The sequence below is a fragment of the Solanum dulcamara genome, chromosome 6 (genome assembly GCF_947179165.1).
Source record: "Solanum dulcamara chromosome 6, daSolDulc1.2, whole genome shotgun sequence".
NCBI classification, from domain to species: domain Eukaryota; kingdom Viridiplantae; phylum Streptophyta; class Magnoliopsida; order Solanales; family Solanaceae; genus Solanum; species Solanum dulcamara.
Window position 1 is genome coordinate 36,954,365 of NC_077242.1, and position 26,841 is coordinate 36,981,205.

General features: G+C 39.7%; 1 pseudogene; it reads right to left on the reverse strand.

Moving 5' to 3' along the window:
* Positions 1-23,965: 23,965 nt before the first annotated feature.
* On the reverse strand, positions 23,966-24,084 carry LOC129893590 (5S ribosomal RNA; annotated as a pseudogene).
* Between the last annotated feature and the right edge of the window lie 2,757 nt (positions 24,085-26,841).

Sequence of the window (26,841 nt, forward strand, 5' to 3'; positions counted from 1 at the left end):
TGTATATATATATGATAATATGTTGTAATAAGGTGGTGATGGCGCTGGGTTGTGATGATCTTACAGGTGTATCCACCGAACCCCTGACAGGGTCGGCTATATAATATAATTTGACTATGCATGTTTTTATGATTTACATAGTACAGGTACAGAGGCTTCTTTTATAATGTACTGGATTTCCTGCTTCTCTGCTTCAAATATGTTTCTAGTTATGCTATGTTATGTTTTACACACTCAGTACATTGGTCGTACTGACCCCCTTTCTCGGGGGGCTGCGTTCATGCCCACAGGTATAGGTACACAGTTTGGTTATCCGCCAGCATAGGAGTCCCACTCAGCGGTCCAGAAGTGCTCCATTGTGTTGGAGCCTAATTTTGGGTACTAAACCTTGATGTATATATTAGTTTTGTTCATAGGTACGGTGGGGGCCCTGTCCTGCCTTATGTTACTGTCCTTTTTACTTTTAGAGGTCTGTGGATATGGATGTGGGTTGTACATATATGGGTTGTGTGTGTATATGAGTTGTATATGAACTGTATATGAGTTGTATATGAGCTGTAGATGGATTGTATATGAGTGGTATATGAGTTGCATATGCATGTATGTACAACTATGTTGATATGACTTATGATTTGGGGAATTCCCTGTATTAGGGCAGCCTTGTCGGCTCGTGTATATGTGTATTATTGAACGACCTTATACATTACAACAGCCTTGTTGGCTTGTATGTTTTCTTACCTATTAGTGCATTTTAAGTGTAAATAGGAGATGGGTTATATATAGGTTGTAGGGGTACACATGTGTGTCCAGTTCGGGCATCCATCATGGCCTACGAGGTTGGGTCGTGATAGAAGTAGTATCAGAGCAGCTCCTTCTGGGAGTGTCCACAAACCGTGTCTAGTAGAGGCTTTTTTATCGGTGTATTGTGCACCACATCTATAAATAAGAGGCTACAGGGCATTTAGGACGTTGTCTTTCTTTTTTTAGATCGTGTAATAGAGCTATGTCTTAGGATGAACTTTCACTAACCTACCATTGTGTTTGCAGTAATGCCTCCATGGAGAGCAATGATTGCCCACAAGGGCAAGGCAGCAGCAGGGGAAACCAATCGTACCTTGATAGTTACTAGGGCTTACGCCCAATCTACACCAAGGGTTGTACCTCAGTCGGCGAGTTCTAATACGTCATCACCTCCAGAGGAGGTTAGGGTAGCGGTAGCTTCAGACCTTGAACCTCCAATATAGGAGCCTCCAGCCCCACAGCATGGGGAAGAAGACAAGGCAATGAGAGATGCAGTGCAGTTGCTGACTGGACTGATGGTAGGACAAGCTCAGAGGCATGGCCCAGATGATGCCGATAAACAAGATAATTTGAGGGTCCGTGATTTCCTAGCCTGTAAACCTCCAAAATATCATGGATCAAGACCTATAGAGGATCCAAAGGAATTCATTCGACAAATGCAGCATACCCTACAAATCATTAGGGCTTCGGAGATTGAGTCAGTTGAATTGGCCTTCTATCGGTTGTGTGATGTGGCCGCTAATTGGCACGAGTGTTTGGAATTGTCGAGGGGTGAGGGCACTCCTCTAGCTGAATGGGATGAATTTACGGAAGCCTTTGTTAGTCCCTTTCTGTCTCCAGAAATGAGATGAGCTAGGGTCAATAAATTCTTACAATTAAAGCAGAATGGTAGGAATGTTCGAGACTATAGCCTCGAGTTTGACTCATTGGCGAGGCATGCCCCCACAGTGGTAGCAGATATGGCAGATAGAGTGCACCATTACGTGATGGACTTGGACCTTTATTTGGTCGATAGTTGTATAGCCATGGCTTCTCAGCCCGGCATGGATATTGCCCGGGTATAAGCATATGCCCAAGGGGTAGAGGAGCGACATAGAAGGCATCAGCCCGACAGAGGGTTGGATAGATTTCAGCCTAAGAAGGTTAGGTCAGTCGGTTATTCGGGGGAATTTCGAAGAGGGTGGTTCCAACAGTTCGGTAGCTATCCCTCCCATCCAGCTCGGAGTGCACCTTTACAGGTTCCAGGTGGAAGATTTGAGAGCACCAGGTATTCAGGGGGTGGTCAAAGCTCTAGAGCTTCAAGTACACAGGTGAACCAAAGTTCTCGACAGTCAAGACCACCGATGCCCAATGTCCCTATTGTAATAAACCTCATTCTTGAGAATGTCGCTGGATTATAGGTGCTTGTTTTGATTGTGGCTTCCAAGGCCATATTTCAAGGGAATGTCCATTTAAACATACTCCAGGTGGTGCAGCTCAGCCAACTAGGTCAGTTGCGGGTTCTTCTTCTGTGGCTATGCACTTGATAGGGCGGGGTATGTAGACACCAGCAGGCCGTGGTAGAGGCTGTGGTGGAGCTTCCAGTTCTAACGGCCCTTCCAACCGTATATATGCTTTGTCCAGTAGATAGGACCAGGAAACATTGCTGAATGTGGTCACAGGTACATTATCAATTTTTTCTCAAAACGTATATGCCTTGATGGATCCAGGCTCTACTTTATCATATATATCCCATTTTTTTGCTAATAAGATCGGAATTAAGCCGGAGTTAATAGAATTATTCGAGGTGGATACACCAGTAGGGGACTCTATTATGGTAAAACAAGTGTATAGGAATTGCCCAGTAAACGTATATAGTCATCAAACCTTGGCTGATTTGATAGAGTTAGATATGGTAGAGTTTGATGTTATTATGGGTATGGATTGGCTAGCTTCGTGTCGTGCCAATGTAGATTGTAGAAATAAAGTAGTTCGGTTCCAGTTCCCTGATGAACCAATTATCGAATGGTTGGGGAACACAGCATCTCTGAAGGGTAAGTTTATTTCATACCTTAAGGCAAGGAAAATGATCAGGAAGGGGAATATTTATCATTTGGTCCGCGTGCATGATCAGGAAGCAGAAGTGCCAACTCTTCAGTCAGTGCCCGTGGTTAATGAGCATCCACATGTGTTCCCAAATGAACTCCCAGGTCTCCCTCTTGAATGGGAGATAGAGTTCACCATAGACATTCCACCAGACACTCAGCCTATTTCTCTCCCCCCATATAGAATGGCACCCACAGAGTTAAATGAGCTAAAGGAGCAGTTGAAGGACTTACTGGAGAAGGGTTTTATTAGGCCCAGCACATCACCATGGGGAGCACCAGTACTGTTTGTAAAAAAGAAAGATGGATCGTTGTGAATGTACATTGACTACAGGCAGCTAAATAAGGTAACAATTAAGAACAGATATCCTCTCCCAGGATTGATGATTTATTTGACCAGTTGCAGGGTTCTCAATGCTTTTTGAAGATAGACCTGCGATCAGGTTATCATCAGTTGCGGGTAAGAGGGGCAGATATCCCAAAAACCGCATTCAAGACTCGATACAAGCATTATGAGTTTAAGGTGATGTATTTTGGGCTGACAAATGCTCCAGTAGTATTTATGGATCTAATGAACCAAGTTTTCAAACTATTTCTAGATTTATTCGTGATCGTATTTATTGATGATATTCTAGTCTATTCACAATTGGAGAAGAAACACGCAGATCATTTGTGGGTGGTACTGGGGGTACTCCAAGACCAGAAATTGTACGCTAAGTTCTCTAAATGTGAATTTTGGTTAACTTCAGTGGCTTTTCTGGGATATATTATTGGGACTGACGGTATTCGCATAGATACGCAGAAGATTGAGGTCGTAAGGGCTTATCCAAGACCTACAACCCCTATGAAGGTATGTAGCTTCTTGCGGTTAGCAGGGTACTACAGAAGGTTTATGGAAAAGTTTGCTTCCATTTCGGCGCCTTTAATAAGACTGACTCAAAAAGCAGCTAAGTTCCAATGGACTGATGCCTGTGAACGGAGCTTTCAATTTTTAAAAGAGAAATTGACTACAGCTCCTGTTCTAACTCTCCCTGATGGACCAAATAGCTACGTTATCTATTGTGACGCCTCTAGTATTAGGATAGGATCTATTCTGATACAGAATGCCAGAGTTATAGCTTATGCCTCCCGATAACTTAGGAAGCATGAAAAGAATTATCTAACCCATGATCTGGAATTAGCAGTGGTGATCCATGCCTTGAAAATATGGAGACACTACCTACATGGTGTACATGTTGATATTTATACAGACCATAAAAGCCTCCAGTATATTTTTAAGTAGAAAGAGCTAAATCTATGGCAGAGAAGGTGGCTAGAGTTATTGAAAGACTATGACATCGACATTTTATACCACCTAAGGAAGGCAAATGTGGTGGCGGATGCGCTCAACCATAAATCAATGGGTAGCCTAGCAGATGTACGACTAGAATGGAAAGAGATAACTAATGACATTTTCCAGCTCGCCAATCTGGGAGTCTGCTTAGCTAATTCGGGCGATGACGGGGTTTCTATTCGAGGAGTTGCTGAATCCTCGATCATGGAGGAAGTAAAATGATGTCAATACCAGGACACTGTTCTAACACAGTATAGGGATGAAACTCTCCAAAAAGGAAAGACTCCATTTGAAATCACGGTTGGTGGGATACTACTATATCAAGTTAGATTCTGTGTACCGAAAGTTGCAGGTTTGCGGCAGCAATTACTAGGAGAGGCACATCATGCCCATTATTCTATTCATCCGGAGTTAACCAAGATGTATCACGACCTCAAATGTTTATATTGGTGGGACGATATGAAAAGGGACATAGCAGAGTTTGTAGCCCAATGCCTAAACTGCCAGCAAGTTAAAGTTGAACATCGAAAACCGGGTGGGCTACTATAGGAGATAGAGATTCTAATTTGGAAATAGGAAGCGGTTAACATAGATTTCATTACTGGCTTACCTCGCACTCCCCGGAAGCAGGATTCTATATGGGTTATTATGGATAGGCTGACAAAATCAGCCCACTTCCTCCCAGTCAAGACCACATACTCAGCCGAGGACTATGTGAAGTTGTACATCAAGGAAATAGTACGACTTTATGGAGTTCCCACATCTATTTTTTCATACAGAGGAGCCCAGTTCACAGCCCACTTTTGGCGGTCATTCCAGGAAGGCTTAGGAACACAGGTAAGCCTTAGCACAGCATTTCATCCCCAAACTAATGAGCAGGTCGAGCGCACTATTTAGACACTAGAGGATATGTTATGAGCTTGCATAATTGACTTTAAAGGCAGATGGGATAAGCATGTACCACTTATTGAGTTTGCTTATAATAATAGCTATCACTCCAGTATCCAGATGGCACCATATGAGGCTTTATACGATAGGAAGTGTAGCTCACTTATTGGATGGTTTGATGTTGGTAAAACCTAACTCATAGGCCCAGACATGGTCTAACAGGCAGTGGAAAAGGTAAAGCTTATTCGGGAGCGATTATTAGCCGCCCAGAGTCGACAGAAGTCATACACAGACAATCGACGCCAACCTTTGGAGTTTTAAATGGGCGAATGGGTGTTTTTGAAAGTGTCTCCCATGAAATGAGTAATGAGGTTCGGCAAAAAAGGGAAGTTGAGTCCGAGATATATTGGCCCTTACTTGATCCTCTACCTAATAGGCAAGGTTGCCTATGAACTAGACTTGCCAGCAGACCTGGAAGTAGTACATCCAGTCTTCTATGTATCAATGCTTCGAAAGTATGTTGGTGACCCATCCTGAGTACATCCCATAGATGACATCCAGGTCACGGAAGAATTGGCCTACGAAGAACAACCGATCGCCATCCTGGATCGGCAGATTAGAAGGCTGCTGACTAAGGATGTAACTTCGGTCAAGGTATTATGGTGAATTAGGAATCAAGAAGAAATGACTTGGGAATATGAAGAGGACATGATACATAAGTATCCGTACCTGTTCCCAATATCTACAGGTAACCCCAACTCCTGAAAACATGTGTATTAATTATTTGATGAAGATATGTATTGTTGTAATGGAAAGAAGTGTCCCTATAACCTGTATAACATCCTAAGGGAAGCTTTGTTTAACATTCGAGGACGAATATCCTAAAGAGGGGAAGGATGTTATACCCCGTACTGTCGTACCTTGAGACATTCATACCTTGGAAGGTTCTTAAGCTTCTTGAGATATTCTTAAGCTTCTTGAAGGGTACTTAAGCCTCTTAGAAAGTGGTCTAAAAGAGATGTGAGTTTTTATACCCCACACCCTTACGCTCGGAATATCTCTTAAGTTACTTAGAATTTATCATGTGAGCCAGAAAATCCAAAACATTATCAAACAACTTTAAGGAGGGGGGAATGTGACACCTCATAGTAGAGAAGGTTGGAAATAGAGTTATCAGAATCCAGAAGGAGTTGGAGGCCAAGTGATGGGTTGTAGGACTCGACTTATCTATGTAAACTACTAATTTATAAGTCTTACATACGTGAGTTACTTGATTACATACCAAGCTTATGTAGCAAGGATTTCATAGGCTCTTAAAGTGAGAAGAGATTACGAATGAGATTATGAACCCACAAGGAAGAGAAAAAAAGAGATGCGTGGCAGCCAATGAGGGAGTGACATATGGCAAAACCTCAAGAAAGCAGGTGACCCACCTGCTTGGAGTCAAGTAGGTGACCCACCTGCATGGGGGAGGTAGGCCCCACTGCCACTTGGCAGCCCCTAATTTGTTGCATGTATGTGTTGTCCCAATGGGGGCTGGACATGTGTCACCTTTAGGGGATGACATATGTCACCCCCCTAGGAAGCACATATATACATAATATATGACTCATAAGTCATTTCCTTGCTCAAAACATCAGCCAAACAAAGATCAAAAACCCTAGAACTAAAGGGAAAAGAGTGACGGCCTAAGGGAGAAAAAAATAGGTAAGTTCCGATTTTGTTCCATAAATTAATTATCCAGCATATACCAAGATGTTACGGAGGTATTAATATTATAAAATCATGGTTTTTAACAGTACAAAATGGACAGCAAGCAGCCACGACATTTTAATTGCGTTAGAAGAGTTTCTGAGGCAAGTTTCAGCTAGATTTTGCCAATTTCGGGAAAGGAAAGTTCTTTGCATTCGATTTGAATTTTATGTTTTGTAATAGGGTGTGTTACACATATTTGATGTTGCTGGAAGTGTGATAATGTCGTAGGAATGATCGACATTAGAAACAATCTAAATTGATGTCGCTATAGCTAAATTAAAGTTGAATAGTGGGTTGTGTTTATGATATGATTGTGATGCTGAAGCTGCTGGTTGTGTGGTGGTGTGTTGAGGTGATGGAAAATTCTTTGAAAGAGGTATGGGTGCTGCTGGTTGCAGCAACCTGAACCTCCATTTCGTATAATTAAATATTTTGCAAAATGGAAACTAGAAACTCTATTTTGGTATCGTGGTTTCGAGCGAGTCATTTGAAGTTTGTGTTGTAGAATGTTGATATGAATGGCATATATATCCCTTGCAGGTAATTGTTGTTGGTTGGCTATATCTATGAGTGTAATTAGAAATTTGGATGGGGTATATTATAGGGGAGGTACTGCTCGATTTCCGTTAACTCTTTAACTAGATAAAGAACTAATCGAGGAGGCGAGTGAATAGTTGGGTTCTATGAATACTCATGTGTAACCTAAGGTGTTGGACAGCCAAGGGTTTTTAATATTCATTTTTCTTTTATCTTACTTAGGTTCAAAGGACGATAAGACGAACGGGATAAAAAGTAACCCATAAAAGGTATGTAAAGCCTATTCTCTCTCTTTCTTTTGGGATGTCGTAGAGGTAAGTAAAAAGTAATATGATCTCTGGAGTAATTCCATTCCTAAATGTCTCCTGTTCTTTTTTGGATTGTTAACTCTCACTATAGTTGAACTACTTTCCTCGAACTTACGATATGTTAAACAGACAATGAATATATAGATTTTTAATCAAAAAGACTATATGACTACATGTACTCTAAAATCCTTAAGCGGTTAGAACTACTTTTGTATGTATCTAAGGACCCCCGAGATGTTAATTAATATAGTCCTAATGGCCTTTAAAGGGAACTTGAGCTGATCATATTACCATCCTGATTCCCAGACGCTAGTTCAGCCTTAATATACTGTCGAGTCTCCAGTAACGATTTAAACTTCATATAGTTACTCACTACTCTACTCGTGTATATTGTAACACTTCTTTCACCACATCCCGGGCTGGGAATGGTAATTGTGCATAACTCACTGCATTGTCGACTGAGCCCCTCACTAAAGGGCCGGGATATATATGTATATATATATGATAATGTGTTGTAATAAGGTGGTGATGGGGCTAGGTTGTGATGATCTTACAGGTGTATCCACCGGACCCCTAACAGGGCCAGCTATATAATATAATTTGAACATGTATGTTTTTATGATTTACAGAGTACGGGAACAGAGGCTTCTTTTATAATGTACTGGATTCCTGCTTCTCCGCTTCAAATATGTTTCTAGTTATGCTATGTTATGTTTTACACACTTAGTATATTTGTCGTACTGACCTCCTTTCTCGGGGGGCTACGTTCATGCCTGCAGGTATAGGTACACAATTTGGGGATCCGCCAGCATAGGAGTCCCACTCAGCGGTCCAGAAGTACTCCATTGTGCTAGAGCATGATTTTGGGCACTAAACCTTGATGTGTATATTAGTTTTGTTCACAGGTACGGTGGGGGCCCTGTCCTGCCTTATGTTACTGTCCTTCTTACTCTTAGAGGTCTGTGGATACAGATGTGGGTTGTACATATGTCGGTTGTGTGTGTATATGAGTTGTAGATGGATTGTATATGAGTTGTATATGAGTTGCATATGCATGTATGTACAGCTGTGTTGATATGAATAATGATTTGGGGCGTTCCCTGTGTTGGTGCGGCCTCGTCGGCTCGCATATATGTGTATTATGGAATGACCCTATATGTTACAACAGCCTTGTTGGCTTGTATGTTTTCTTACCTGTTAGTGTATTTTAAATATAAACAGGAGACAGGTTATGTATAGGTGATAGGGGTACACATGTGTGTCCAGTTTAGGCACCCGTCACGCCTACGGGGTTGGGTCGTGACAAATATGAATATAATAGAGGGGAATGATCATACCTTTGATGCCATAGGCATTTATTGGTAGATCTAGATTGGCAACAGCCTCCACTGGTGTGCTCAATGATGTGGACTCTCCCGAAGTGTAGCATTACTCAAAAAGTTCATAAGTGTCTTAAGAATGCCTTGGAAATAGGTTTCTCGCATAACCCATTTTCCTTATTCTTTTTGGCAAATCTGAGTCCAGAATGTTAATCATGGGGTCAAAAACTGTAGAAATATGGTCTCAGTGGATTCTTAGGACTCATGTGTCGAAAGGTAAATTTTGTCAAAAATTACATAAAACAGTGAGGTGCGCTGTAACTGCGCGTCGCCCACTTGTTCCCATTCAGTGTAAAAAAAATCGAGTCAAAATCTGGCCAAAAATTTATTTGCTAAAAATTGGCCTATTTCGGAGCAGCTCTGCATCGCGGATCTAGGAGATGTTTTTCATCCGAATCCAGTAGTTTTGAGTAAGAGAACTTTAGACTTTTACCTAATTCTTAGTTAATGAACCTAAACGTTTTTATGGCCTAATTCTACTCTATAAACTACCATAAACCCTTAATTCCATTCATTCTTCTACAATTCACATACTCAAATATTTCTCTCTTTACAAGAGCTCTCAAGAACTCCATTGAAGAACTCCTAGAAATTCACTCAATATCTCCATCAAAACTCTCAAATTCTCCCAAATTCTTTGGTTTTCTCACTCAAGGTATGTGGGTATTGTGTTACACCCCCTACTTTTGTACCTTTGAACGTGTTCTTATGTCTCCTTATGTAAAGCTTCATTTTGAGTGATTCAAGATGTTTTGGAAATCTATTTCATAGTTCTATAACTTTTATTTACCCTCTAAAACCCAGTTTTGCTTTTATCTCCTCGAAAAAGGGTGATGAAATATAGGGGAGGTATTGCCCAGATTTTGTTTTGGAAATCCTACACGGACTGCTGTTGGTATTTTGGGCATATCCTTTTGTACAAAATTTCTGTAGGGGTAATTCAAAATTTTATGTGACCCTAAGATACATGTCTATAACTTTAATTGAGGCCACAATTCCTATTTCCCTCAATTACCCCTTCGAAACTAAGCAACAATACAAGACAGTAAGCTGTCCAGAATTCACATTTTGATAGTTTTGGCGAGTTTTGGCCAATTTTGGGTAAGGTAAGGTCTTTAATATCAATTTGGAGGTTATGGTGTTTGTATGAAGTGTATTATATGTTGTGTAAGTGACTGTAAATGTGAAAATATCATAGAAATACTTGATGTTAGAAACAATATAAATTTAAGTCGTTATAGTTAAATTGTAGTCGAAATGAGGCGTTGTACGTGTGGGGTGCTGCTGCAGGTGTGTGGTGGTGTGTTGTAGGTCCTAAAAGTATTCTAAAAGAGGTTTGGTAGCTGTTGATTGCATCCACATGACCCTCCGCTTCGTACGGTTAAAGGTTTTACAAAATAGAAACTAGAAACCCTATTTTGGATATCGTAACTTTGAGCGAGTCGTTTCGAGTTTGTATTGTGCAATGTTGATGTAAATTGCTTATATATATGCTGCAGGTTGTTTTTTTTGGTTGTCTTTAGTGATTAGAGATGTTATTGGAAATTCGGATAGGGCATGCTATAGAGGAGGTGCTGCCCGATTTTCGGTAATACCTTAACTAACTAAAGAGCTAGTCAAGAAGACAAGCGAGGAAATGAGTTCTATAAATACTCGTGTGCAACTTAAGATGCTGAAAGGCCAAGGGTTGTTTATACTCATATTGTTTCATGTTAAATAGAGGCAAGGACGACGAGGCGAACATGATAAAGAGTAAGCCGAAAGAGGTATGTAAAGCTAATATTTCCTTCTTTTGGCATGTTTTTGGCGTAAGTATGTAAATCCTATCTTTTCTTTCTTTTGGGCATGTCTTAGATTTAAGTGATAAATGATATGTGTATGAAGCTTGGGGTAACTCTATCCATGAGCTCTGAACATGATTCATGATTCATAATTCGTGTTCACTTCTGATTGTTAAGACTCTTAAAGTAGTTAAGCTCCTATTCCTCAAGTCTTCTATATGCTGAAAAGTAGTGTATGTAAAGCTTAACTCTTCTTTTCTTATGGCATGTCTTAGCCATAAATGGTTGGTATGTGTAGTGTAGAGGTAGTTCCATTCTTAGAACCCCGAGCATGACTCGTTAATCTTATTCACTTCTTGTTGTTAGAAATCCCGCAATGGTTGAGTTATGGTATTATAAGCCTTCTACGTGATAAAAAGTAATACACGTGAAGCCTACCTCTTCCCTTTATTGAAATGGCTTAATGTGAGTGAAACGATGTATGATATGAGTTAGAGACAGTTCTATTTATAGGTCCTGGATGTGACTCATGACTTGTACTCACTCTTGAATGATAAGGCTCTTAAAGTAGTTGAACTACGACCCTCGAGCCTCTATAGGCTGAAAAGTGATGGAGTTTGTAAGATACTATACCTAGGGGCTCTTGAACATACTTTATGGTGATACCTGAGGGATGTTTGACATGTTATCAAGTCTTACATGCACGTATATGCATTGTTATGTGATATGTGGATCGGGCCATCGTTCATCGGCATTATTATATGATATACATATATATGGATTGGGTCGTCGTTCCTTGGCACTAATATATTAGATACAGATTGGGCCGTTGTACCTCAGCAATATCATACGATATACGGATCAGGCCGTCGTACCTCGGCATTATCATGCGATATACAGATCGGGCCGTCGTTCCTCAGTATTATGACATGATATGTGGATTGGGCCGTCGTTCCTCGACATGTGCTTGCTATATATATGAATCGAGTTGTACGTTCCACAGCGCTAATAATATGCATATGCCTATCATGATAGATGATGTATTTGTAACATCGAGTCCCCGATCAGGCCGGATATGGTACGTAATAATGGTATATATGACTTTATTTTGTGAGGTGCAGGTATAGTACCTTATTAAATGTTATACTTGGTTTCCTACATCCCTATTTCAGTTGTTATCTCAGTTATGTTATGCTTATATACTCAGTACATATACCGTATTGACCCTCTATTCTCTAGGGGGCTGTATTTTATGCCCGCAGGTACAGACACAGGTTTTGGAAGTCCGCCAGCTTAGGATTCCACTCAGTAAGTTTGGAAGAAGCTCCATTGATTCAGAGCCGAGTTTTTTACCAAACCTTTTATTTATATATTTATTTATTTAGAGGTACAGCGGGGGCCCTGTCCCGCCATATGATATATTTAATACTCTTAGAGATCTGTAGATACATGTATGTGGGTTATTGATGAGTTTGTTTCAATTATGTCGGTATGTCGTGTTATAAATGTTATCGTGTTATGGCAGCCTCATTGTCTTGCGTACCCTTTTATGTTGTGATACAGGTGGAAGAGGCTACAGGTATATAATAAAAGTTTTGACCCATTGGGGTTGTTATGTATAGTATCACATCATACACAGTTCAACTTAACTATAGCTAATAGATATGTATACGGGGATCCAGGTTGGACCCCAATCGCGGCCCCAGGGTTGGGTCTTGACAGAAGTGATATCAGAGCAGTTTGTTCTTAGAATGTCTACAGACCGTTTCTAGTAGAGTCTTGTTTATCGGTGTGTTGTACACCACATCTATAAATAGAAAGCTATAAGATATTTAGGATGTTACTTTCTTTCATATCTAAGATCATGCTATAGATCTGAGCCATAGGAAAACTCCTTATACTAACCTTAGATCTTAACAGAAGGACAACATCAACGGAAGAAAGTGACTGACGATATTGGAAGTCACAAAGCACGCAGGTAAGCAAAGGTATAAAGGATATATGTTAGGTATGGTATTGAAGTATGATTGAAATATAAAGTTGAAAACTGAAAGAAAAGTAGACAGGGAAGTGTAAAAGATGCAGTTCGAAGTTGGACATACGAAGTACGTCCATTATTTTTATACTATTGTTAATATTGGAAGCCCTGTGTGGCTGCGATATGAGATGATATTGTAAGCCCTATGTGGTTGTGATGTGATATGAATATATATGTTGGCCCTGTGAGGTATTATTGGTATTTCCTGCGTACAGGTTTTGGGGATAGTTAAGAAATATAGAGGAAACTCTGCCAAAATTTTCCCAGAACAGGAAAAGGGAATGAAATGTAGATTCTTAATATGTCTTGGAAGTTGATACCAAATACCCCTAATATGTTAAATTAAAGAAGGTACCCTCTAGGTCATCGATAAGAGGCACCCTTTTTACTTGGGGAATTTTATTTCGGTAAAGAAAAAGCCTATCTGAACAGTAAAGTTCAGCCTAAGGTATCTTCAGTCGTAGTTTACCTTAGGCAAAAGCTCATGTTGAAGAGCAAGATGCCCAATGATGGAGTTTTATTTTTGGTTGAAAAGTACAGAACCCTCAACTATTAGTAGAGGACTAGATAAGTTGTTCACAACTTAAGAATAAATCGATAGGAAGACCATATGAGTCAAGCATTAAGGAGCACAGTGATGCTCATTGGATTCTAGTTCCCATTTGGTGGTAATTGGAATATGTCCCAAGATAACACTTTATTAGCCCTTCACCAACTAATTGAAGATGGATTCTATGGGAGGAAATTCTAATAGAAGCACCCCAAATAGATATCATGAACTGAATATGTAAGTATGAATTTAAAGGTGTGGTACAACAATACGGGGATAGGATACAGTACTAAGTAAGTTGGGAAAAGAAATTAGATGAATTTGAGACTGGACACAGAGACATAGAGCAAGGTATAAGAGGATAAAGGTATAAGTACCCCATCAAAGGGGGGAAGCGGATAAGAGGAATGCAAGGGTGAGATGGAAACAGTGGACACTACAATATATTGGACATGGATGCTTAAACTCAATAAGATTCCTTGCTGAAACAAGTTAGTAAGGTATGAAAGCCACCAATGATTGAACAGAAGTTAGAATAGTATCTAAGGCAGTGTTAAGAAGTTTTTGACAAGACCTTGGATGACACAACGTTAGAAGATGAATGTGCATGGAAAAGAAAGGGTACGACTAGGGAATGGTATCGATTAACTGAGGAGATACTATAAAGGATAAAGATACAATGCTGGATTAAAAGCCAAGATATTGGCTATGGAATTACTCACAACTGATATTGCAATAGATAAATAACCAAGGAAGGGGAACAGAAAACCCCCTATGATAGGAGATGAGAGATGCTAAGATGGGTTCAGCCAAACTACCAAAATGGGATTAGAGTTAAGGGCAAGTAAGACATGGCCAAAGTTGGACAAAAAAGCTATCCCAATATCGATTGTAGAATAAGGGAGGAAAAGGCAAGGTAACACATGAGACCTAGCTAGATGACGCTAAGATATTTCTCAGGTCAAGTTGAGCATCTTCTTATATTCTCATGAAGGTAAGGGATGACACGAGATAACATATTTAGAGGGTTATAGGTTGGATAAGAAAATTGTGAAATGGTTTACCCAAGATAAGCAGAATTAACTGGTTACTAAAAGATGGCGAACTTATATGCCAAATTCCTTCCGAATTATACTAGCTAATGATAGACAGAGCTCAAACCGGCTATAAAGGTCACTGTATGAACAAACTTTAGTACTACCAGTAGCCAACCCTAAAGATTGGGAAAACAAGAAAAAACCCAAAGGTTAGAGTACCAGCTAAAGTCTTCTATAAGAAGTTGAGAAGTAATACATGAGGTCCCCACAGCTATTGTCTTGAATAAAGGAGCTTAATTTACAGCTAGCATTTAGATATAAGTCTAAGAAGAAGTCAGGAACATAGGTAGGTCTTAGTACCGTATTTTACCCTCATAACTAATGAGCAGACTGAGCATACTACTTAAACATTGGAAGATATTTCATAAGTTGTTGTTGTTAACTTTGAAGGTAGCTGGGAGGGTCACCTACCACCTATCGAGTTTGCCTATAATAATAGCTACCATCCCAACATCCAGAGGGCCTCGTATAAGGCTTTATGTGGCAGGACGTGTAAGTCCCCTATTGATCGGGTTAATATTAGGAAGACTAAACTAGCAGACCCAGACCTAATTTAGCAAGCTATTAACTAGTAGCCTAGAGTCGGAAGAAATTACAAGCGGATAATCAACGTTGACATTTAGCATTCAAGTCGATGATTGGGTATTCTTAAAAGTGTCACCCGGGAAGGGAATAATAAGATTCGGTAAGAAAAGGAAACTTAGCCCAAACTAAATTAGAACTTATCAAGTTGCTCGTAAGATAAACAAAGTTAATTGTAAATTGAACTTACCAGCTGATTTGGAAACCATACGCCCAGTCCATCAGATATGGATGCTTCGCAAATATACTGGTGATCCATCCAGAGTATGTCCCATAAATGATGTCCATGAAATGGAAGAGTTATCCTACAAAGAGCAACTTATCACCGTCTTGGATTGGAAAATTATAAGGTTGCGAACTGAGGACGTGACTTCCATTAAAGAAGTGTGGTAAAATAAAAACAAAGAGAGGGGATGACCTGAGAAGTCGAAAAAGAGATCGAAAAAAGATACTCGTACTTGTTCCCTATATCCAAGGGTAATCTGAACTCCTAAATGCAGCAGATGGCGACTGCTATAGAGAATGCCCAAAATCTCCCTGAAACCCTATAAGACAAGTTAACATTCGAGGATGAATATTCTAAAGTGGGGAAGGATGTTATATCCCATACTTCCGTACCTTGAGACGTGTTCTTAAGCTTCTTGAAAATTGCCATGTGATCCCTATTATCTATCACGTTACCAAATAACTCTAAGGAAGGGAGTATGTGATGCCCCATGATAATGAAGGTTGGAAATAGAGTTATAAGTATTTGAAAGGAGTTGGAGGCCAACTAACAAATCGTGGAACTCGACTGGCTTGTGTAAGCTACCAGCTTGAACATCTTATATAACTAAGCTACTTGAGTACACATCGAGCTTAAGTAGCAATGAATACATAGGCTCTTAAAGTGAGACGAGATTACGAAACCACGAAAGAGAAATAAGGAGATGACGCACCTACTTGGGGTGGACCCCACGCTGCCATATGGCAGCTTTGGGTTAGAGGTATGGATGAGGTGGCACCCTAAGAGGCTTCCACGTGTCACCCCTAGGGGGATGCCAGTGTCACCTTCTAAAGGAGGGATATATACATGTGTAATATGCTGAAAATTTTTCATTTCTTCATCCTTTCACTTTGGAAAACTTAGAGAAACTAGAGAGAAGGCTAGAGGCAGCCACGGATTTTGCCAAGAAGAGGTAAGTCCTCCTATTTCATTCCGTAAGTTAAGTTTCTAAGGTATTCTTCAGTTAATCAACGGTGTTTAACAACATAAAATTTATTGTTGGGGCAACGAGGAGGTTTTTGTTCTTGTTAACCAACCCATTTTTAAATGGGACTGTTGTAGTAATACTAGTATAACTCCTTGTGTAAAGCTTTATTTCAAGTGATTTAAGATGTTTTTGAAAGATATTTCATAGTATATAACTTTTATTTAGCCTTTAAAACCCAATTTTGCTTTTATATCCTTGAAAAAGGGTGATGAAGTATAGGGGAGGTGCTGCCCAGATTTTGTTTTGGAAATCCTACACGGACTGTTGTTGGTATTTTAGACATATCTTTTTGTACAAAATTTCTGTAGGGGTGATTTGAAATTTTATGCGACCCTAAAAAATATGTATATAACTTTTATTGAGGCCACAAATCTTTTTTCCCTCAATTACTCCTTCGAAACTAAGCAAAAATACAAGACAGTAGGCTGTCCAGAATTCACATTTTGATAGTTTTGGTGAGTTTTGGCCAATTTTGGGTAAGGTAAGGTCTTTAATTTCAATTTGGAGGTTATTTTGTTGGTATTAAGTGTATTATATATTGTTTAAGTGGCTTGAAATGTGAAAATATCATAGAAATACTTGACGTTGAAAACAATCTAAAATTGAAGTCGTTATAGTTAAATTGTAGTCGAAATGAGGCATTGTGCGTGTGGGGTATTGCTCCAGGTGTGTGGTGGTGTGTTGTAGGGCCTAAAAGTATTCTAAAATACGTTTGGGAGCTGCTTGTTGCAGTCACACGACCCTCCGCTTCGAACGGTTAAAGGTTTTACAAAATAGAAACTAGAAACCCTATTTTGGATATCATAACTTTGAGTGAGTCATTTGGAGTTTGTATTGTGCAATATTGATGTGAATTGCTTATATATGCTGTAGGTTGTTTTTGTTGGTTGTCTGTAGTGATTAGGAATGTTATTGAAAATTCAGATAGGGCATGCTATAGAGGAGGGGTTGCCTGATTTCTGGTAACGCCTTAACTAACTAAAGAGCTAATCGAGAAAACAAGCGAGGGAATGAGTTTTATAAATACTCGTGAGCAACTTAAGATACTGAAAGGTCAAGGGCTATTGATACTCCTATTTCTTTGATGTTAAATAGGGGCAAGAACGACAAGGCGAACGTGATAAATAATAAGCCATAAGAGGTATGTAAAGCTAACGTTTCCTTCTTTTGGCATATTTTTGGCATAAGTATGTAAAGCCTATCTTTTCTTTCTTTTGGGCATGTCTTAGATTTAAGTGACAAATGATATGTGTATGAAGCTTGGGGTAATCTATTCATGAGCTCTGAACATGATTCATGATTCATAATTCGTGTTCACTTCTGAATGTTAAGACTCTTAAAATCGTTAAGCTCCTTTTCCTCAAGTCTTCTATATGCTGAAAAGTAGTGTATGTAAAGCTTAACTCTTCTTTTATTGTGGCATGTCTTAGCCACAAGTTATTGGTATGTGTAGTGTGGAGGTAGTTCCATTCTTAGAACCCTGAGCATGACTTGTTAATCTTATTCACTTCTTGATGTTAGAACTCCCGCGATAGTAGAGTTATGGTCTTGTAAGCCTTCTACATGATAAAAACTAATACACGTGAAGCCTACCTCTTCCCTTTCTTGAAATGGCTTAATATGAGTGAAATGATGTATGATATGAGTTAGAGACAGTTCTATTTATAGGTCCTGGATGTGACTCATGACTTGTACTCACTCTTGAATGATAAGGCTCTTAAAGTAGTTGAACTACGACCCTCAAGACTCTATAGACTGAATAGTGATGGAGTGTGTAAGCTCCTATACCTAGGGGCTCTTGAACATACTTTATGGTGATACCTGAGGGATGTTTGACATGTTATCAAGTCTTACATGCATGTATATGCATTGTTATGTGATATGTGGATCGGGTCGTCGTTTATCGCCATTATTATATGATATGCATGTATATGGATTGGGTCATCATTCCTCGGTACTAATATATGAGATACAGATCGGGCTGCCGTACCTTAGCATTATCATACGATATACGGATCGGGCCGTCATACCTCGGCATTATCATGTGATATACAGATTGGGCCATCGTTCCTCAGTATTATTACATGATATGTGGATTGGGCTATCATTCCTCGACATGTGCTTGCTATATATATATATCGAGCTATACGTTCCACAGTGCTAATAATATGCATATGCCTATCATGATAGATGATGTATTTGTAACACCGAGTTCCCGAGCGGGCCGGATATGGTATGTGATAATGGTATACATGACTTTATTTTGTGAGGTGTAGGTATAGTACCCTATTAAATGTTATACTTGGTTTCCTACATCCCTATTTTGGTTGTTATCTCAGTTATGTTATGCTTATATACTCAGTAAATATATCGTACTGACCCCCCATTCTCCGGGGGGCTGCGTTTCATGCCCGTAGGTATAGACACAGGTTTTGGGAGTCGCCTACTTAGGATTCCACTCAGCAAGTTTGGAAGAATCTCCATTGATTTGGAGCCAAGTTTGGTACCAAACCTCTTATGTATATATTTATTTATTCAAGGGTACGGCAGGGGCACTGTCCTGCCATATGATACATTTAATACTCTTAGAGGTCTGTAGACACGTGTATGTGGGTTGTTGATGAGTTTGTTTCAGTTATGCCTGTATGTCGTGTTATAAATATTATCATGTTATGGCAGCCTCGTTGGCTTGCGTGCCCTTTCATGTTATGATATAGGTGGAAGAGGCTACACAGGTATATAAAAAATGTTTTGACCCATTGGGGTTGTTGTATATAGTATCACATCACACACAGTTCAACTTGACTATAGCTGATAGATATGTATACAGGGTCCAGGTTGGACTCTAGTCGCGGCTCTGGAGTTGGGTCGTGATATGCCCAATTTTCGATAGATTCATAACTAGTAACAAACTAGTCGAGGGTAATGGATAGGAAATGAGTCCCTTAATGGGCAAGGTACGGTACATGATGATATATGTATATGATGACTCTATGAGGGAAAGTAGAGGGTATGTAAAGCTTATTTTCTTTTTTCTTTGGCATGACCCATAGAAAGCCAACGGACGAAGAATGCACAAAGTCTACAAGAAGCTCTTATTCTTTAGTACACTAGGATGGTTAACGTTTTTATTTTCCTAGAACTTATGTACTTTTGCCTCGATTCATGTGAAAATGTCCAACCATCCTAGGTCGATATAATCTATATCATGGTATAAAGCATGACTCTTGTTTACTCCTTAAAGCTAGAACTTTTCCAATAATTGAGCTATTACTTCTCCAGTTTTCCTATATATTGGGAAGTAGTAAGTATGTAAAGATGTCCCTTCTTTCTTTTGGAATGTCCTAGAATAAAGTAAGGATTAATACGATCTTTGAGGAAATTCTATTCATATGATTCATGATCCCTGTTCTTTGAGATTTTCTGATAATTAATGTCCTTGACTTTTATAAGTTATGTTGTATCGTCTTGAATCATGCCTATGATTTCTAAGGCTCTTTGATATGACCAATAGTGGAATGCAAAAAATATTTAATGTGACTATCGTCTTGATTTTTAAATGATAATTCATTTTATTATCTCATTGAGTCTTGGGCAATGTTTTAAATTGCATATGGTTACTCATTACTCGGCTCGTGCATACTATAACCCTTCTATCACCGAGTCCTGGGCCGGAAACATTATCGTGCGCAGTTCACTGCATTATCCACCGAGTCCCTCACTAAAGGGTCGGGTACACTATATAAGGAAATGATAATGCAATGACATGAACAACTCACTGAGTCCCTCACTAGAGTGCCGAGAATGTATGTATATATATATGATGATGTGATGTGCTGTGATAAGGTGATGATGGAGTCGTGCCCTATGATGGTCCTACAGATATATGTTTCACCGATTCCTTGAAGGGGGCAGCTATATTGTATAATATGAGCATGATTGTTTTTATGATTCACAAGGTACAGTTACGGTGTTTTCTTAAATAACGAATTTATCCCCCTGGCTCTTTTTATTTCAGATATATTTCCAGTTATGCTTTACATACTCAGTACATATGTCGTGCTGACCTCCCTTTATTCAGGGGGATGCGTTCATGCCCACAAGTACAAACTCCCACCTTGAAGATCCGCCAGCATAGGAGTCTCACTCAGCAGTTTAGAAGCATTCCTTTGTACCGGAGCTTAGATTTTGGTACTAACCCTCAATGTGTATATTTATTGGTTACGGGTACGGCGGGGGCCTTGTCCCGCCTTATGTTACTGTTCTTACTCTTAGAGGTCAGTGGACATGTATGTGGGTGATATATGTATCTATGTACAGTTGTTCCTATATGTTACGATAGCCTCATCGGCTTATATGTTATCGAGCCTATTGTTGCATTATAACTTAAACAGGGGGTAGGTTTACTATAGTTAGCAAAGGTATATGCGAGTGTCGAGTTTGGTCACCCGTCACGGCCTACGGGGTTGGGTTGTGACAGAAGTGGTATCAGAGCGGTCCTTCCTTGGAATGTCCACCAACTGTGTCTAGTAGAGCCCTATTTATCGGTGTGTCGTGTACCACATCTATAAGCAGGAGGCTACAGGACATTTAGGATGTTACATTTCTTTCTTGTCTAAGATCATATGATAGATTCGAGTCATAGGGAATGAAATTCGCCATACTAACCTATGATTTCAGCAGAAGAACAACATCGATAGAAGAAAGTGACTGACGATATTGGAAGTTGCAAAGCATGCAGGTAAGCAAAGGCATGAAAGATATATGTCAGGTAAGGTATTAAAGTACGAATAAAATGCAAAGTTGAAATTGGAAGGAAAAGTAAATAGGAAAGTGTAATAGGCGTAGTTCGAATGGACATACGAGGTAAGTCTATTTTCATACTGTTGAGATTGGGTGCCCTATGGGGCAGCAATATGATATAATATGGATATATATGTTAGCCCTATGAGGCATTATTGGCATTTTCAGCGTGCAGGTTTTGGGCTAGTAAGAAATACAGAGGAAACTCTGTCAAAATTTTCTAAAAAAAAAAAAGAATGAGCTACAGGGTTGTAATATGTCTTGAAAGGTCATGTCCATTGTAATGATAATATTTGACTAAACTACGAGTATGGTTGACCTCGAGAAATAAAGTAATTGCTGAAACAATGGCAATAGTAACTAGGAGGTCGATACTGATATGGTAAAACAAAGTTGGAAAAGACTTACGATCCTAAGAAGAGGATTTAGAGAAGATGGGTAGAACGGTATAGAGTGATATATATTAAGGCACTGACTGAATTGGTACATAGGGATCAATTGTGATGAGTTATAGTTAAAAGAAGTAACAGTGTGATAACGATAAGAGTACAGGGTAAAAAGAATTGTAACGGATATGAAGTATTAATAAGAGTACAGCTTGTGAGATATTAAGGATAAGACTGACTAAGAAGGGTAAAAAAGGTAAGTATGCTTATTTCGCCGAGTACAATTAACCTATAGTAAGAATCGTGAAAAAGGTTAAGAAGTGTTATATTATGGGGTAGAGTACGAGCAGGATATGAGGTGAATATAATGAGGATCATTATGGAAATAAGTAAGGCCTAGAGAGAAAGTGGCCAAAGGTATGACGTGGTCCATGTGACAAGAATGGAAAGGTAAGTGTAAAACGGAAAAGTGAGCCATAGAACAAATAAGAAAGACTTATCAAGTTCTGCAAGGTAAGCTTCGAATAAAGGTTATGTGATAACAGAAATGGTAGCGAGCACAAGGAAAGAAAGAGTAACTGAAAGGAGTAAACTAGAAGAAAGCAGGATAACAGTGTAATAATAAGTCATAACATGTGTAGCCAAGGATACAAATGCTAAAAGTGACGAAACCGCGAAAGACCAAGCTGTAGAAAGATGAGCAACGAGGTAAAATGGGTGCTAGGACATGACTGGTATGATATGAACAAAGATGGATGAACCAAATACGTTGTGGAAATGACAAAAGAATTATGTGGAAATAAAGTGTTCCAAATGATACAGGAATAACATGAAATTCCATGGGAATAAAAAAAATAGACATGGACTGGAAGAATAGAAGGACTACTATAGGGAGCACTCAAGATAGACACGATCAAGTAAGTAAGAGTATCGGACGCAAAAGGGAACTAAAGGTTTAGTATGAAAAGGCGAGAAGATAAGACCATTATTAGAGTAAAATTGACATGAGACTGTGAAGAATTGGAAGTTAACCTCAGGTAACCGACAAGGGTAAGAGCTTATGAGGTATAAAGAAGTATTGTGGAGATGTGATTCCGCCGTGGAAAATATAAAGACCCCTCAAGGATGAGAGAGGTAGCTCTGCAAAACCATTGATGCATTTCGAGTCCATTAAGAGGAACAAGTGGTATCCACTGGGATGAAGATAGTGTTATAGCAGGGCTACAAATACGGGTCACTGAAGTACAAGTACTTCTGAATGGAGAAGTTGAAATGATTATGAGCGCTAGCTAAGCACTGGTGGGAAAGAAAGGAATGTAGCCCTGGATAAACTACTATATTAATTATATGACTCGAGTACCCGTACTTGGACTAGATTGGGTACTAGTTATCGAGAATTCTAAGCACCCCATGATTGTATTAAGGTTTCTTACAGGGGCAACCTAAAGTATAAATGATCTAACAGAAGGTGTAGATATGGTGCAGTATGTCAAATGTGTTAGAATAGAATCATATGCGTAGGAACAGTTGAAAATAAATAGAGGATGACATGGGTACACCCTAAAGGGGGGAAGTGGACAAGAAAAATATAAGTGTGAGATAAAGTCGACTGACACTATCACATGTTAACGGGAATGCTTAAACTTCAAGTGAGATCCCATGCTGGCTCGAGTTAGCAAGGACTAAAGGCCAGCGATAAATGGATAGAAGCCATGATATCTGAGACTGTGCAGAGAACCATTAGCAGATACCCTAATAGATGAGGGCTTACAAAAAAGGGCGAACACAATAAGAGAGTAAGATGGAGCGATCTAAGAACCGTGTAAAGGGTAGTACGGCCATGGTTGAGTAAAGATTAATACATGGCAACAGAGTTGTTGGTCGCCGGATGTGACATACAAGTAGCAAGGAGAAAGAATAGAAAACCTCCTATGATAAGGAAATAAGGAGACCAATGAGTACCCAAGGGCAAAAAAAGAAAGAGAAAAAAGGGTAGGACAGAATAGTGTTAGTGCGAGCAAGCTCTGGTGTGGAAGTGATATGTAAAGCAAGATGGACCAGGAAACAAAAAGACTGTGTCTACTTCATACCAGTTGTATAAAAGTAGTTGTGCAACTTACGAATATATATATACAACATAAGACCAAGTGGAAGAGTACATGAGGAAAAGAGGGTTATGATATTTTGGACACGTTACAGAGAAATTCAAAGAGAAGTTAAATTAAATGACCAAAAAGGGCATGGTCATAGTGGAACTAAAGACCTACCCTGCTACCGGTTGTAAGATAAAAGAGGAAAGGGCAAGGCGAAATGTGAAGACTAGCGATACGCCGCTAAGGTAAATCTTGGTCTAAGTTGAGTGCCTTGCACATTATTGCAAGGTTTGCAATGAAATGAGACACGAGGACTTCCTAGGGGGTCACCCATCCTAGTACTACTCTCGCCCAAGCACGCTTAACTTCAGAATTCTGGTAGGATCAGGTGTGTTAGTGCTGGTATGACCGCACGAGATGGAAGAATCCAAACTAGCGGCACGGCAACGATACGAGATTATGCACCTAGAGTGTTATAAGTTACGTTAAGGGTATTGTAAAAAAGGCTTAAGCAAAATAAGCAGGATTAGTTGATTACTAACAGATGGCGCACTTGTACGTCACAGTTCTTCGACATAATACCAGTTAATGATAGGCAAACCACGGAAAGTCTATACAGGCCATTGTGTGAGGGAATTTCGACACCACTTGGCAGCCAACTCGGAGGGGCAAAAAGCAAAACCTAAAAGGTAAGGGTACCAGTTGATGTCATCTAAACAAGGCAGGAAGTAATACACGAGGTTGAAGATTCCACAATATGACCTTGGGTACAAGACTCATTGCACACTCTATGGATAGATGATTCTGGAGGGAATGTTACCCGCAGATTAACAATATCAGCCCATGCTCCTTCAATCAAAGACTACCTGCTCAGCCGATAAGGTGTGAAATTATAGCTTAAGAGGGTGGTAGGACCTTACCGAGTCCCCATAGCTATGGTCCCAGATGAAAGAGCCCAAGTTACAGTTAACTACCGAAGATCTATCCGCGAAGAGACTGGAAAGACAGATAGGTCTTCGTACACCATTTTACCCTCAGACTGATGGACAGACTAAGATCGATAGCTACACGGTAGACGATATATTGCGGGCCTATACAATTGACCCCAAAGGTAACACGAATAATTGTCTACCACCTGTCAAGAGTACTTACAATATTTACTATTATTCTAGTATCCAGGCGGCCCCGTACGAGACTTTGTATGGCAGACAGTGCAGGTCACCAATTGGTTGGTTTGGTGTTAGTAAAACACGACTAATAAGCCCATACATGGTACAATAGGCGGTATAGAAGGTGAAGATTATTCGGGAGAGGTTAGTAGCAACACCGAGTCGACAGAAGTCATACGCAGATAATCGACATCGATTTCTAAGGTTTCAAGTTATGATTAAGCACTCTCGAAAGTGTCACCCACAGGGAAAGTGATGAGAGCCAGCAAGAAAGAGGACCTTAGTCTGAGATGCATTGGCCCTTATCAGTCTTTCCACTAAATAAGCAAGGTTTCCTACGAGCTAGACTTACAGGCGGATCCGGGAGAAGTACATCCAGTTTTCGAATTATCGATGCTTTGCAAGTATGTTGGTGATACATCCCTAGTATAGGCTGCAAAGGATACCCAGGTCACGGAGGAGTTATCCTACGAGAATCAACCGGTCGCCATCCTGGATCGACGGAGTAGGGGATTATGAACTGAGGATATAGCTTCCGTCAAGGTATTGTGCCGAAATGAGAGTCGCGAAGAAATGACCTGGGAAGCCGAAAGGAAAAAGAAACATAAGTATTTGTACCTATTCCCTACGTCTACAAGTAACCCAACTTTTGAAACTTTTATATTGGTTACTTGATGAAAGTATGGGTTATTGCAATAGATAGGAATTTCCTCGTAGTCGGTATAAGATCTTAAGAAAGGTTTTGGTTCACATTCGAGGACAAATGTCCTAAAGGGGGGAAGGATGTTACACCCCATATTTTTGTACCATTGAATGCGTTCTTAAGTCTCCTGAAAGGCTCTTAAGTTTCTTATAAGGATTGTAAGCCTCTTAAGTTTCTTAAGGTTCTTAAAGTTTCTTAAAGCTTTTTAAGAACTCTTAAACTCTTAAGAGTTACCATGTGATCCGGATAATCTATAATGCTACCAAACAACTCTAAGTAAAAGGGAATGCGATACCACATAGTAGAGAAGATTGGAAATAGAGTTATAAGAATCCGAAAGAAGTTGGAGACCAAATAATGAGTCGTAGGACTCAACTTATTTATGTAAGCTACCAACTTAGAAATATTACATACTTAAGCTACTGGACTACATACCAATCTTACATAGCAAGGATTACATAGGTTTATAAATTAAGATGCGATTACAAACCCACGAGGGGGAAAAAGAGTGCCACATGGCAGTATGAGGGAGTGCCATGTGGCAGCATGAGGGAGTGATATATGGCAGAAGTTGGAGCAAGGGTAGTGGAACCCCCCCCCCCACATGCCACGTGGCAGCCTGTGATTGGAGAAAAGGAGTGTGTTGGCCCAATGAGGGCTTGACACGTGTCACCACTTAGGGCTTGACATATGTCACCACTTAGGGTATGACCTGTGTCCCCCTTAAAGTAGCCTCTATATATATATGTTGATGACTTTTAGTCATCCTTATCCCTTAAGTTATTACTTCATCCAAATATTCTATAAAAGAGAAGAAGAGGAGAGAAACCCTCAAGCAAGAGAGAGTTTCGGATTTGAGGAAAATAAAAGGTAAGCTTCCGATTTCGTTCCGTGAATTAATTATCTAAGGTGAACCACGATGTTATGAAGGTGTTATTAATGAAAAAGTATGGTTTGGAGCATCCCAAAATGTTACCAAATAGCCAAGAAGTTTTAGGCGCACTAAAGGAACTTCTGAGGCAAGTTTCGACGATGTTGACGAGTTACGGGCAAGGTAAGAGTTTCTCTTTTGAAATGGATTTTATGATGATGTTATGAGGTATATTACATGTATTTAATTATGCTGGAAGTGGAAAAAATTTACAAGGATGCTTGACGTTAAGAACAAGAAAAATTAAAGTCGTAGTAGCTAAATTGAAGTCGCACAGTGGGTTGTCGTTGTGGTCCTGTGGGTGAAGCTGGTGGGGTTGCGTGTTGCAGGGATTTAAAGTATTTTAAAAAGGGTGTGGGTTCTTCTGGTT